Source organism: Microcebus murinus, chromosome 8 (genome assembly GCF_040939455.1).
Source record: "Microcebus murinus isolate Inina chromosome 8, M.murinus_Inina_mat1.0, whole genome shotgun sequence".
NCBI lineage: Eukaryota > Metazoa > Chordata > Mammalia > Primates > Cheirogaleidae > Microcebus > Microcebus murinus.
Genome location: NC_134111.1, coordinates 108781736 through 108795368, shown reverse-complemented (window position 1 = coordinate 108795368; position 13633 = coordinate 108781736). Strand labels below are relative to the sequence as shown.

At 64.0% G+C, this 13633-nt stretch overlaps 4 non-coding genes across 4 annotated transcripts; all 4 read left to right on the top strand.

The window, feature by feature from the left end:
* The first annotated feature begins 919 nt into the window (after nt 1-919).
* Nucleotides 920-1038, top strand: LOC142872508 (5S ribosomal RNA). The gene has a single exon (XR_012920765.1). It is a non-coding gene; the product is annotated as a 5S ribosomal RNA (ribosomal RNA).
* A 3531-nt stretch (nt 1039-4569) lies between these two features.
* On the top strand, nt 4570-4688 carry LOC142872769 (5S ribosomal RNA). The gene has a single exon (XR_012920871.1). It is a non-coding gene; the product is annotated as a 5S ribosomal RNA (ribosomal RNA).
* Nucleotides 4689-8213: 3525 nt separating this feature from the next.
* LOC142872768 (5S ribosomal RNA) lies at nt 8214-8332 on the top strand. The gene has a single exon (XR_012920870.1). It is a non-coding gene; the product is annotated as a 5S ribosomal RNA (ribosomal RNA).
* A 3544-nt stretch (nt 8333-11876) lies between these two features.
* LOC142872507 (5S ribosomal RNA) lies at nt 11877-11995 on the top strand. Its single transcript, XR_012920764.1, has one exon. It is a non-coding gene; the product is annotated as a 5S ribosomal RNA (ribosomal RNA).
* The last annotated feature ends 1638 nt before the right edge of the window (nt 11996-13633 follow it).

Genomic DNA, 13633 nt, shown 5'->3' with positions numbered 1-13633 from the left:
CAGTTGCCACCCTCACAGATGGATTAGGAAACTCTTTCCGGTGCACTCATTAGTGAAATGACCTCAATGAAGCTGGAATCCAATATCTAATCGCCGATTTTTAGCGAGTCCACACGCCAGGGGGGTCGGGGTCCAATGCAGCCCCGGCCAGGCCCAGGCCCCTAGGACTGGGCCACAGGAGGACACAGAGGAGGGTCCCGGCCCCCACGGTCGCGTTGCCGGCAGTTCTCCAAGGGCTTGGGCGTTTTCCAGAGGTAGGAGATGGAGGGGACTGATTTCTTCAGCGCCCCACTAACCACGCCACCCCACCCATGGGACACATCCCAAGAGAGAGAGAGAGAGACGCCCCATACACTCGCTCCCCTCCCCCATGCGCTGTGCCCCAGCCCGGGCCCGGGGGAATAGGCGGCAGCCCACCCACAGGGTGGGGGGCGCAGCTGAAAGGGGTTGTCGGGGAGGGCGGCCCCTGCCTGGGGTCAAAGGGCGGGCGACCCGCGCGTGCGCAATCGGCGGCGGCGGCGGCGGCGGCGGCGGCGGCGGCGGGGGCGGCGGGGGCGGCCACGAGCTGGGGGTGGGCCAGGCGAGGAGAGGAAGGGGGCTGGAAGGTCTCCACCTTGGCGAGTCCAGCCGTGGAGGCGCATCTTGTGTGAGTGTGAGTGAGTGAGTGTGAGTGTGTGTGTGTGTGTGTGTGTGTGTGTATAGAGAGACAGCCCCCCACCCCGGCCCGCCGCTCCCTGCCCGCCCCGCCCCGCCCCGCCTGTCACCCCCGTCCCTCGGAGCCCGCCGGACCCGGCCGGTGAACTCAACAGGCCCGCCCGGTGCGGGTCAGCGCCGGCGCGGGGCCTGGGGCGGGAGGAGGCGGCGGGGAAGCGCAGAGAGGCTCGGCTTCTTGAGCGGGGCAGGGGCGCCCTCCGCCGCCGTCTAGGGCCACACCACCCTGAACGCCCCCGATCTCGTCTGGTCTCGGAAGCTAAGCAGGGTCGGGCCTGGTTAGTACTTGGATGGGAGACCGCCTGGGAATACCGGGTGCCGTAGGCTTCTTTTTTTTTTTTTTTTTTTGTTTTGTTTTGCCTCTTGTTCTGTCCCCTCTCTGGGAGCGAGGCGGCGGCCCGGGGCGGGGGTCTCCCCCACCCTCAGCGCCCGCCGCGGTGCCTGGCGCCCCAGCCCGCACCGTGGGGCCTCCTCTTGTCCCAAGCCGCGACACCGCCGTCACGCGGCAGCATGCGTGGCTTCTGGACTGTCAGGTCTCAGACCAAAGGTCTGCTCTGTGGGAACCGACACGCTGGAGGAAACCTTGAGAGTCTGAGAGGGGAGGGAGTTCCAGAAGAAGGCCAGGATGTCATTTTGAGGGAGTATGTGACCAGAACTCGTCCCGTTGCTTTTGGGGTTCTATGGGCTACACGTAGGAATCTTTGGTGGTGGCACCTGATGTTGGGGGATCCGGAGTCACACCCAGACCTGCTCCACAGGCCTCCTTTTACTTTTCTCTTCGGATTCATTATGTTTAAAAAGTGTCTCTTATCTCTATGATTGCATTTTCTTTTCTCTCTCTTTTCAAGCAGATGATGGGAGTCCAAGTATTAAGGTGACATGTGTTGCCCGTGCCCCCCTCCCCCCTGTGTTCTTATTCATTAACCTCTGATGTTGTTCCAGCGTATTGTGGGGGTACCAATGTTAAGGTCGGGTACGTTGCCCTCTCCCAGCCTCCCCCCTCGGGTCAGAGCCTCAAGTGCGCCCATCCCCCAGTCGGTGCGCACCCACCCCATTCCTAATGGAGGTGTATGCCCATCCCCTCCCCCCACCCGCCCGACACCCACCCGATGAAGGTGATTCCTCTGTGTCCACTTGGGTGTCCGTCGGTTCGTACCCATTTGCTGGTGAGCGCGAGCACGTGGTGCTCGTGTGTCCATTCTTGGGCTACCTGGCTTACTGGAACGGGTTCCAGCTCTGGCCAGGAGAACCACGAGAGGTGCCCTCTCACCGCTGCTCCTCCTAGCTGAATAGCACTCCGTGGTGTCCACGCGCCACATTTCATTTACGCACTCGTGGGTCGATGGGCACTCGGGTCGCTTCCAGGTCTTTGCGATTGTGACTTGTGCCCTGACTCTAACCCTAACCCTTACCCAGCCCCGTCTCCTCCTCGGCCCCTGCCTGACTGACTCCTTCCCGCCCGGCCTGTCACCTGTCACCGTCCTCTGCCCCTGCCTGACACGCTCCTCCCCGCCCGGGCCGTCACCGTCCTCGGCCCCTGCCTGACGGGGCTCCTCCGTCGCCTGGGCCTTCCAAGGGCTTGGTGTGGACGCTGGTTCCAGGACGCCCTCCCAGGAACCCGGTAGCAGGGCGGCCGCAGCGTCTCGCGCCACCCAACCGTCCGCCGGCCGGCGGCCGTCGCTAAGTGGCCTGCGGGGGACGTGCCCCCACTGTGGGGCGGGCGCCCAGCCTGGTGTCTTCTCTGAGGCCCCGTGGCTGCTTTTCCCCCCCGCAAGGGGAGAGCCGCGGAGGTGGGGACCGCCTCCTCGTGGGGACGTACACCCAGCTCTCCACGTCGGATTCCGGGGCTCTCTGTCCTGCCAGAAGGCCCAGCTGGCCTGCGGGTCCTTAGAGTGGCAAAAACATCCGAAAACTGAGATTGAGGGTCCGGTGGTTGTCTGCACTTTTGTGCTGGGCACCCCAGGGAGGCCCGGGGGCTGGCTGGACAACGCGGTCTGCTGGGCGGGGGGGGGGTTTGGAGGAGCAACTGATGCCCTTTGCACTTTGGGTAGCAAGTGTCTGAGGTGTCTCTGAGCCCTGCGCCATGTCGGGGGTGGGGGTGGGAGGTCGGGGGGGGGGGTGGAGGAGCAGGAGGAGGAGGAGGAGGAGGAGGTGGGAAGGGCCGTGGCCTGCAGTCGTGTTCCCGGGGTGGCTTCTTCCACAGGCTGCTTGGCCTGGGCTCCCTGCACCTGGGCCTTTGGAGGACTGGCCCTGTGCTTGCCAACGCTTCCCCTGCAGGGACCCAGAGCTGGGAGGTTGCATCTCTCAGCCCTGGGTCGGGCAGAGCCCCAGCGGGCCATGCCCACAACCTCTCTCAGCACGGGTCCCCCAGAAGGCTCCTTTGGGACCAGGATTCTCTTGCGGGTGACTCTTTAAGGTCTGGCCCCTGGATGGAGGGGCACCAGGAGTAGAGGAGCAGGAAGGGGAAGGGGGTGGCCGTGCGAGGGGACACTTTCAGGCCAAGTCCCAGCTTCAGCCTGATCCTCCTGGGAACCCCGGGGTGTACGTCACACCTCCTGGTTGTCCCGCTCTGAGACAAGGAGCCGGGCTTCGCATTCCCCCAGCAGCCAGTCGTGGGCTGAGGACACCTGGGGCGTTGGGAACTCCCTGGCTTCTCCTTGGCTTAACATCTGGAGCTGCTTGTGAATCGTGCCGCCACACACACCCGAGTGCAGGTGTCTTCTGCACAGACTGCGGGCCTCGCTCTTCTGAATGCCGCTAGCTCGCCACCCACCCACGGGTGAACCTGGTCAGGGTACTTTCTCTCGGGGGCAGACTCTGATCCTGGCGGGCTACCGGTGTCTCTGTTTGCTCGTTTCTTTCTTCCATTTCGGGAAAGGCTTCCTTACTGGGTGTGGAAATCTCCTATGCCTTTCCTCGCCTATTCTGTCAGCTTTAAAATTCTCTTTCAGTTGCCACCCTCACAGATGGATTAGGAAACTCTTTCCGGTGCACTCATTAGTGAAATGACCTCAATGAAGCTGGAATCCAATATCTAATCGCCGATTTTTAGCGAGTCCACACGCCAGGGGGGTCGGGGTCCAATGCAGCCCCGGCCAGGCCCAGGCCCCTAGGACTGGGCCACAGGAGGACACAGAGGAGGGTCCCGGCCCCCACGGTCGCGTTGCCGGCAGTTCTCCAAGGGCTTGGGCGTTTTCCAGAGGTAGGAGATGGAGGGGACTGATTTCTTCAGCGCCCCACTAACCACGCCACCCCACCCATGGGACACATCCCAAGAGAGAGAGAGAGAGACGCCCCATACACTCGCTCCCCTCCCCCATGCGCTGTGCCCCAGCCCGGGCCCGGGGGAATAGGCGGCAGCCCACCCACAGGGTGGGGGGCGCAGCTGAAAGGGGTTGTCGGGGAGGGCGGCCCCTGCCTGGGGTCAAAGGGCGGGCGACCCGCGCGTGCGCAATCGGCGGCGGCGGCGGCGGCGGCGGCGGCGGGGGCGGCGGGGGCGGCCACGAGCTGGGGGTGGGCCAGGCGAGGAGAGGAAGGGGGCTGGAAGGTCTCCACCTTGGCGAGTCCAGCCGTGGAGGCGCATCTTGTGTGAGTGTGAGTGAGTGAGTGTGAGTGTGTGTGTGTGTGTGTGTGTGTGTGTATAGAGAGACAGCCCCCCACCCCGGCCCGCCGCTCCCTGCCCGCCCCGCCCCGCCCCGCCTGTCACCCCCGTCCCTCGGAGCCCGCCGGACCCGGCCGGTGAACTCAACAGGCCCGCCCGGTGCGGGTCAGCGCCGGCGCGGGGCCTGGGGCGGGAGGAGGCGGCGGGGAAGCGCAGAGAGGCTCGGCTTCTTGAGCGGGGCAGGGGCGCCCTCCGCCGTCTAGGGCCACACCACCCTGAACGCGCCCGATCTCGTCTGGTCTCGGAAGCTAAGCAGGGTCGGGCCTGGTTAGTACTTGGATGGGAGACCGCCTGGGAATACCGGGTGCCGTAGGCTTCTTTTTTTTTTTTTTTTTTGTTTTGTTTTGCCTCTTGTTCTGTCCCCTCTCTGGGAGCGAGGCGGCGGCCCGGGGCGGGGGTCTCCCCCACCCTCAGCGCCCGCCGCGGTGCCTGGCGCCCCAGCCCGCACCGTGGGGCCTCCTCTTGTCCCAAGCCGCGACACCGCCGTCACGCGGCAGCATGCGTGGCTTCTGGACTGTCAGGTCTCAGACCAAAGGTCTGCTCTGTGGGAACCGACACGCTGGAGGAAACCTTGAGAGTCTGAGAGGGGAGGGAGTTCCAGAAGAAGGCCAGGATGTCATTTTGAGGGAGTATGTGACCAGAACTCGTCCCGTTGCTTTTGGGGTTCTATGGGCTACACGTAGGAATCTTTGGTGGTGGCACCTGATGTTGGGGGATCCGGAGTCACACCCAGACCTGCTCCACAGGCCTCCTTTTACTTTTCTCTTCGGATTCATTATGTTTAAAAAGTGTCTCTTATCTCTATGATTGCATTTTCTTTTCTCTCTCTTTTCAAGCAGATGATGGGAGTCCAAGTATTAAGGTGACATGTGTTGCCCGTGCCCCCCTCCCCCCTGTGTTCTTATTCATTAACCTCTGATGTTGTTCCAGCGTATTGTGGGGGTACCAATGTTAAGGTCGGGTACGTTGCCCTCTCCCAGCCTCCCCCCTCGGGTCAGAGCCTCAAGTGCGCCCATCCCCCAGTCGGTGCGCACCCACCCCATTCCTAATGGAGGTGTATGCCCATCCCCTCCCCCCACCCGCCCGACACCCACCCGATGAAGGTGATTCCTCTGTGTCCACTTGGGTGTCCGTCGGTTCGTACCCATTTGCTGGTGAGCGCGAGCACGTGGTGCTCGTGTGTCCATTCTTGGGCTACCTGGCTTACTGGAACGGGTTCCAGCTCTGGCCAGGAGAACCACGAGAGGTGCCCTCTCACCGCTGCTCCTCCTAGCTGAATAGCACTCCGTGGTGTCCACGCGCCACATTTCATTTACGCACTCGTGGGTCGATGGGCACTCGGGTCGCTTCCAGGTCTTTGCGATTGTGACTTGTGCCCTGACTCTAACCCTAACCCTTACCCAGCCCCGTCTCCTCCTCGGCCCCTGCCTGACTGACTCCTTCCCGCCCGGCCTGTCACCTGTCACCGTCCTCTGCCCCTGCCTGACACGCTCCTCCCCGCCCGGGCCGTCACCGTCCTCGGCCCCTGCCTGACGGGGCTCCTCCGTCGCCTGGGCCTTCCAAGGGCTTGGTGTGGACGCTGGTTCCAGGACGCCCTCCCAGGAACCCGGTAGCAGGGCGGCCGCAGCGTCTCGCGCCACCCAACCGTCCGCCGGCCGGCGGCCGTCGCTAAGTGGCCTGCGGGGGACGTGCCCCCACTGTGGGGCGGGCGCCCAGCCTGGTGTCTTCTCTGAGGCCCCGTGGCTGCTTTTCCCCCCCGCAAGGGGAGAGCCGCGGAGGTGGGGACCGCCTCCTCGTGGGGACGTACACCCAGCTCTCCACGTCGGATTCCGGGGCTCTCTGTCCTGCCAGAAGGCCCAGCTGGCCTGCGGGTCCTTAGAGTGGCAAAAACATCCGAAAACTGAGATTGAGGGTCCGGTGGTTGTCTGCACTTTTGTGCTGGGCACCCCAGGGAGGCCCGGGGGCTGGCTGGACAACGCGGTCTGCTGGGCGGGGGGGGGGGGTTTGGAGGAGCAACTGATGCCCTTTGCACTTTGGGTAGCAAGTGTCTGAGGTGTCTCTGAGCCCTGCGCCATGTCGGGGGTGGGGGTGGGAGGTCAGGGGGGGGTGGAGGAGCAGGAGGAGGAGGAGGAGGAGGAGGTGGGAAGGGCCGTGGCCTGCAGTCGTGTTCCCGGGGTGGCTTCTTCCACAGGCTGCTTGGCCTGGGCTCCCTGCACCTGGGCCTTTGGAGGACTGGCCCTGTGCTTGCCAACGCTTCCCCTGCAGGGACCCAGAGCTGGGAGGTTGCATCTCTCAGCCCTGGGTCGGGCAGAGCCCCAGCGGGCCATGCCCACAACCTCTCTCAGCACGGGTCCCCCAGAAGGCTCCTTTGGGACCAGGATTCTCTTGCGGGTGACTCTTTAAGGTCTGGCCCCTGGATGGAGGGGCACCAGGAGTAGAGGAGCAGGAAGGGGAAGGGGGTGGCCGTGCGAGGGGACACTTTCAGGCCAAGTCCCAGCTTCAGCCTGATCCTCCTGGGAACCCCGGGGTGTACGTCACACCTCCTGGTTGTCCCGCTCTGAGACAAGGAGCCGGGCTTCGCATTCCCCCAGCAGCCAGTCGTGGGCTGAGGACACCTGGGGCGTTGGGAACTCCCTGGCTTCTCCTTGGCTTAACATCTGGAGCTGCTTGTGAATCGTGCCGCCACACACACCCGAGTGCAGGTGTCTTCTGCACAGACTGCGGGCCTCGCTCTTCTGAATGCCGCTAGCTCGCCACCCACCCACGGGTGAACCTGGTCAGGGTACTTTCTCTCGGGGGCAGACTCTGATCCTGGCGGGCTACCGGTGTCTCTGTTTGCTCGTTTCTTTCTTCCATTTCGGGAAAGGCTTCCTTACTGGGTGTGGAAATCTCCTATGCCTTTCCTCGCCTATTCTGTCAGCTTTAAAATTCTCTTTCAGTTGCCACCCTCACAGATGGATTAGGAAACTCTTTCCGGTGCTCTCATTAGTGAAATGACCTCAATGAAGCTGGAATCCAATATCTAATCGCCGATTTTTAGCGAGTCCACACGCCAGGGGGGTCGGGGTCCAATGCAGCCCCGGCCAGGCCCAGGCCCCTAGGACTGGGCCACAGGAGGACACAGAGGAGGGTCCCGGCCCCCACGGTCGCGTTGCCGGCAGTTCTCCAAGGGCTTGGGCGTTTTCCAGAGGTAGGAGATGGAGGGGACTGATTTCTTCAGCGCCCCACTAACCACGCCACCCCACCCATGGGACACATCCCAAGAGAGAGAGAGAGAGACGCCCCATACACTCGCTCCCCTCCCCCATGCGCTGTGCCCCAGCCCGGGCCCGGGGGAATAGGCGGCAGCCCACCCACAGGGTGGGGGGCGCAGCTGAAAGGGGTTGTCGGGGAGGGCGGCCCCTGCCTGGGGTCAAAGGGCGGGCGACCCGCGCGTGCGCAATCGGCGGCGGCGGCGGCGGCGGCGGCGGCGGGGGCGGCGGGGGCGGCCACGAGCTGGGGGTGGGCCAGGCGAGGAGAGGAAGGGGGCTGGAAGGTCTCCACCTTGGCGAGTCCAGCCGTGGAGGCGCATCTTGTGTGAGTGTGAGTGAGTGAGTGTGAGTGTGTGTGTGTGTGTGTGTGTGTGTGTATAGAGAGACAGCCCCCCACCCCGGCCCGCCGCTCCCTGCCCGCCCCGCCCCGCCTGTCACCCCCGTCCCTCGGAGCCCGCCGGACCCGGCCGGTGAACTCAACAGGCCCGCCCGGTGCGGGTCAGCGCCGGCGCGGGGCCTGGGGCGGGAGGAGGCGGCGGGGAAGCGCAGAGAGGCTCGGCTTCTTGAGCGGGGCAGGGGCGCCCTCCGCCGTCTAGGGCCACACCACCCTGAACGCGCCCGATCTCGTCTGGTCTCGGAAGCTAAGCAGGGTCGGGCCTGGTTAGTACTTGGATGGGAGACCGCCTGGGAATACCGGGTGCCGTAGGCTTCTTTTTTTTTTTTTTTTTTGTTTTGTTTTGCCTCTTGTTCTGTCCCCTCTCTGGGAGCGAGGCGGCGGCCCGGGGCGGGGGTCTCCCCCACCCTCAGCGCCCGCCGCGGTGCCTGGCGCCCCAGCCCGCACCGTGGGGCCTCCTCTTGTCCCAAGCCGCGACACCGCCGTCACGCGGCAGCATGCGTGGCTTCTGGACTGTCAGGTCTCAGACCAAAGGTCTGCTCTGTGGGAACCGACACGCTGGAGGAAACCTTGAGAGTCTGAGAGGGGAGGGAGTTCCAGAAGAAGGCCAGGATGTCATTTTGAGGGAGTATGTGACCAGAACTCGTCCCGTTGCTTTTGGGGTTCTATGGGCTACACGTAGGAATCTTTGGTGGTGGCACCTGATGTTGGGGGATCCGGAGTCACACCCAGACCTGCTCCACAGGCCTCCTTTTACTTTTCTCTTCGGATTCATTATGTTTAAAAAGTGTCTCTTATCTCTATGATTGCATTTTCTTTTCTCTCTCTTTTCAAGCAGATGATGGGAGTCCAAGTATTAAGGTGACATGTGTTGCCCGTGCCCCCCTCCCCCCTGTGTTCTTATTCATTAACCTCTGATGTTGTTCCAGCGTATTGTGGGGGTACCAATGTTAAGGTCGGGTACGTTGCCCTCTCCCAGCCTCCCCCCTCGGGTCAGAGCCTCAAGTGCGCCCATCCCCCAGTCGGTGCGCACCCACCCCATTCCTAATGGAGGTGTATGCCCATCCCCTCCCCCCACCCGCCCGACACCCACCCGATGAAGGTGATTCCTCTGTGTCCACTTGGGTGTCCGTCGGTTCGTACCCATTTGCTGGTGAGCGCGAGCACGTGGTGCTCGTGTGTCCATTCTTGGGCTACCTGGCTTACTGGAACGGGTTCCAGCTCTGGCCAGGAGAACCACGAGAGGTGCCCTCTCACCGCTGCTCCTCCTAGCTGAATAGCACTCCGTGGTGTCCACGCGCCACATTTCATTTACGCACTCGTGGGTCGATGGGCACTCGGGTCGCTTCCAGGTCTTTGCGATTGTGACTTGTGCCCTGACTCTAACCCTAACCCTTACCCAGCCCCGTCTCCTCCTCGGCCCCTGCCTGACTGACTCCTTCCCGCCCGGCCTGTCACCTGTCACCGTCCTCTGCCCCTGCCTGACACGCTCCTCCCCGCCCGGGCCGTCACCGTCCTCGGCCCCTGCCTGACGGGGCTCCTCCGTCGCCTGGGCCTTCCAAGGGCTTGGTGTGGACGCTGGTTCCAGGACGCCCTCCCAGGAACCCGGTAGCAGGGCGGCCGCAGCGTCTCGCGCCACCCAACCGTCCGCCGGCCGGCGGCCGTCGCTAAGTGGCCTGCGGGGGACGTGCCCCCACTGTGGGGCGGGCGCCCAGCCTGGTGTCTTCTCTGAGGCCCCGTGGCTGCTTTTCCCCCCCGCAAGGGGAGAGCCGCGGAGGTGGGGACCGCCTCCTCGTGGGGACGTACACCCAGCTCTCCACGTCGGATTCCGGGGCTCTCTGTCCTGCCAGAAGGCCCAGCTGGCCTGCGGGTCCTTAGAGTGGCAAAAACATCCGAAAACTGAGATTGAGGGTCCGGTGGTTGTCTGCACTTTTGTGCTGGGCACCCCAGGGAGGCCCGGGGGCTGGCTGGACAACGCGGTCTGCTGGGCGGGGGGGGGGGTTTGGAGGAGCAACTGATGCCCTTTGCACTTTGGGTAGCAAGTGTCTGAGGTGTCTCTGAGCCCTGCGCCATGTCGGGGGTGGGGGTGGGAGGTCGGGGGGGGGGGTGGAGGAGCAGGAGGAGGAGGAGGAGGAGGAGGTGGGAAGGGCCGTGGCCTGCAGTCGTGTTCCCGGGGTGGCTTCTTCCACAGGCTGCTTGGCCTGGGCTCCCTGCACCTGGGCCTTTGGAGGACTGGCCCTGTGCTTGCCAACGCTTCCCCTGCAGGGACCCAGAGCTGGGAGGTTGCATCTCTCAGCCCTGGGTCGGGCAGAGCCCCAGCGGGCCATGCCCACAACCTCTCTCAGCACGGGTCCCCCAGAAGGCTCCTTTGGGACCAGGATTCTCTTGCGGGTGACTCTTTAAGGTCTGGCCCCTGGATGGAGGGGCACCAGGAGTAGAGGAGCAGGAAGGGGAAGGGGGTGGCCGTGCGAGGGGACACTTTCAGGCCAAGTCCCAGCTTCAGCCTGATCCTCCTGGGAACCCCGGGGTGTACGTCACACCTCCTGGTTGTCCCGCTCTGAGACAAGGAGCCGGGCTTCGCATTCCCCCAGCAGCCAGTCGTGGGCTGAGGACACCTGGGGCGTTGGGAACTCCCTGGCTTCTCCTTGGCTTAACATCTGGAGCTGCTTGTGAATCGTGCCGCCACACACACCCGAGTGCAGGTGTCTTCTGCACAGACTGCGGGCCTCGCTCTTCTGAATGCCGCTAGCTCGCCACCCACCCACGGGTGAACCTGGTCAGGGTACTTTCTCTCGGGGGCAGACTCTGATCCTGGCGGGCTACCGGTGTTTCTGTTTGCTCGTTTCTTTCTTCCATTTCGGGAAAGGCTTCCTTACTGGGTGTGGAAATCTCCTATGCCTTTCCTCGCCTATTCTGTCAGCTTTAAAATTCTCTTTCAGTTGCCACCCTCACAGATGGATTAGGAAACTCTTTCCGGTGCACTCATTAGTGAAATGACCTCAATGAAGCTGGAATCCAATATCTAATCGCCGATTTTTAGCGAGTCCACACGCCAGGGGGGTCGGGGTCCAATGCAGCCCCGGCCAGGCCCAGGCCCCTAGGACTGGGCCACAGGAGGACACAGAGGAGGGTCCCGGCCCCCACGGTCGCGTTGCCGGCAGTTCTCCAAGGGCTTGGGCGTTTTCCAGAGGTAGGAGATGGAGGGGACTGATTTCTTCAGCGCCCCACTAACCACGCCACCCCACCCATGGGACACATCCCAAGAGAGAGAGAGAGAGACGCCCCATACACTCGCTCCCCTCCCCCATGCGCTGTGCCCCAGCCCGGGCCCGGGGGAATAGGCGGCAGCCCACCCACAGGGTGGGGGGCGCAGCTGAAAGGGGTTGTCGGGGAGGGCGGCCCCTGCCTGGGGTCAAAGGGCGGGCGACCCGCGCGTGCGCAATCGGCGGCGGCGGCGGCGGCGGCGGCGGCGGCGGCGGGGGCGGCGGGGGCGGCGGGGGCGGCCACGAGCTGGGGGTGGGCCAGGCGAGGAGAGGAAGGGGGCTGGAAGGTCTCCACCTTGGCGAGTCCAGCCGTGGAGGCGCATCTTGTGTGAGTGTGAGTGAGTGAGTGTGAGTGTGTGTGTGTGTGTGTGTGTGTGTGTATAGAGAGACAGCCCCCCACCCCGGCCCGCCGCTCCCTGCCCGCCCCGCCCCGCCTGTCACCCCCGTCCCTCGGAGCCCGCCGGACCCGGCCGGTGAACTCAACAGGCCCGCCCGGTGCGGGTCAGCGCCGGCGCGGGGCCTGGGGCGGGAGGAGGCGGCGGGGAAGCGCAGAGAGGCTCGGCTTCTTGAGCGGGGCAGGGGCGCCCTCCGCCGCCGTCTAGGGCCACACCACCCTGAACGCCCCCGATCTCGTCTGGTCTCGGAAGCTAAGCAGGGTCGGGCCTGGTTAGTACTTGGATGGGAGACCGCCTGGGAATACCGGGTGCCGTAGGCTTCTTTTTTTTTTTTTTTTTTGTTTTGTTTTGCCTCTTGTTCTGTCCCCTCTCTGGGAGCGAGGCGGCGGCCCGGGGCGGGGGTCTCCCCCACCCTCAGCGCCCGCCGCGGTGCCTGGCGCCCCAGCCCGCACCGTGGGGCCTCCTCTTGTCCCAAGCCGCGACACCGCCGTCACGCGGCAGCATGCGTGGCTTCTGGACTGTCAGGTCTCAGACCAAAGGTCTGCTCTGTGGGAACCGACACGCTGGAGGAAACCTTGAGAGTCTGAGAGGGGAGGGAGTTCCAGAAGAAGGCCAGGATGTCATTTTGAGGGAGTATGTGACCAGAACTCGTCCCGTTGCTTTTGGGGTTCTATGGGCTACACGTAGGAATCTTTGGTGGTGGCACCTGATGTTGGGGGATCCGGAGTCACACCCAGACCTGCTCCACAGGCCTCCTTTTACTTTTCTCTTCGGATTCATTATGTTTAAAAAGTGTCTCTTATCTCTATGATTGCATTTTCTTTTCTCTCTCTTTTCAAGCAGATGATGGGAGTCCAAGTATTAAGGTGACATGTGTTGCCCGTGCCCCCCTCCCCCCTGTGTTCTTATTCATTAACCTCTGATGTTGTTCCAGCGTATTGTGGGGGTACCAATGTTAAGGTCGGGTACGTTGCCCTCTCCCAGCCTCCCCCCTCGGGTCAGAGCCTCAAGTGCGCCCATCCCCCAGTCGGTGCGCACCCACCCCATTCCTAATGGAGGTGTATGCCCATCCCCTCCCCCCACCCGCCCGACACCCACCCGATGAAGGTGATTCCTCTGTGTCCACTTGGGTGTCCGTCGGTTCGTACCCATTTGCTGGTGAGCGCGAGCACGTGGTGCTCGTGTGTCCATTCTTGGGCTACCTGGCTTACTGGAACGGGTTCCAGCTCTGGCCAGGAGAACCACGAGAGGTGCCCTCTCACCGCTGCTCCTCCTAGCTGAATAGCACTCCGTGGTGTCCACGCGCCACATTTCATTTACGCACTCGTGGGTCGATGGGCACTCGGGTCGCTTCCAGGTCTTTGCGATTGTGACTTGTGCCCTGACTCTAACCCTAACCCTTACCCAGCCCCGTCTCCTCCTCGGCCCCTGCCTGACTGACTCCTTCCCGCCCGGCCTGTCACCTGTCACCGTCCTCTGCCCCTGCCTGACACGCTCCTCCCCGCCCGGGCCGTCACCGTCCTCGGCCCCTGCCTGACGGGGCTCCTCCGTCGCCTGGGCCTTCCAAGGGCTTGGTGTGGACGCTGGTTCCAGGACGCCCTCCCAGGAACCCGGTAGCAGGGCGGCCGCAGCGTCTCGCGCCACCCAACCGTCCGCCGGCCGGCGGCCGTCGCTAAGTGGCCTGCGGGGGACGTGCCCCCACTGTGGGGCGGGCGCCCAGCCTGGTGTCTTCTCTGAGGCCCCGTGGCTGCTTTTCCCCCCCGCAAGGGGAGAGCCGCGGAGGTGGGGACCGCCTCCTCGTGGGGACGTACACCCAGCTCTCCACGTCGGATTCCGGGGCTCTCTGTCCTGCCAGAAGGCCCAGCTGGCCTGCGGGTCCTTAGAGTGGCAAAAACATCCGAAAACTGAGATTGAGGGTCCGGTGGTTGTCTGCACTTTTGTGCTGGGCACCCCAGGGA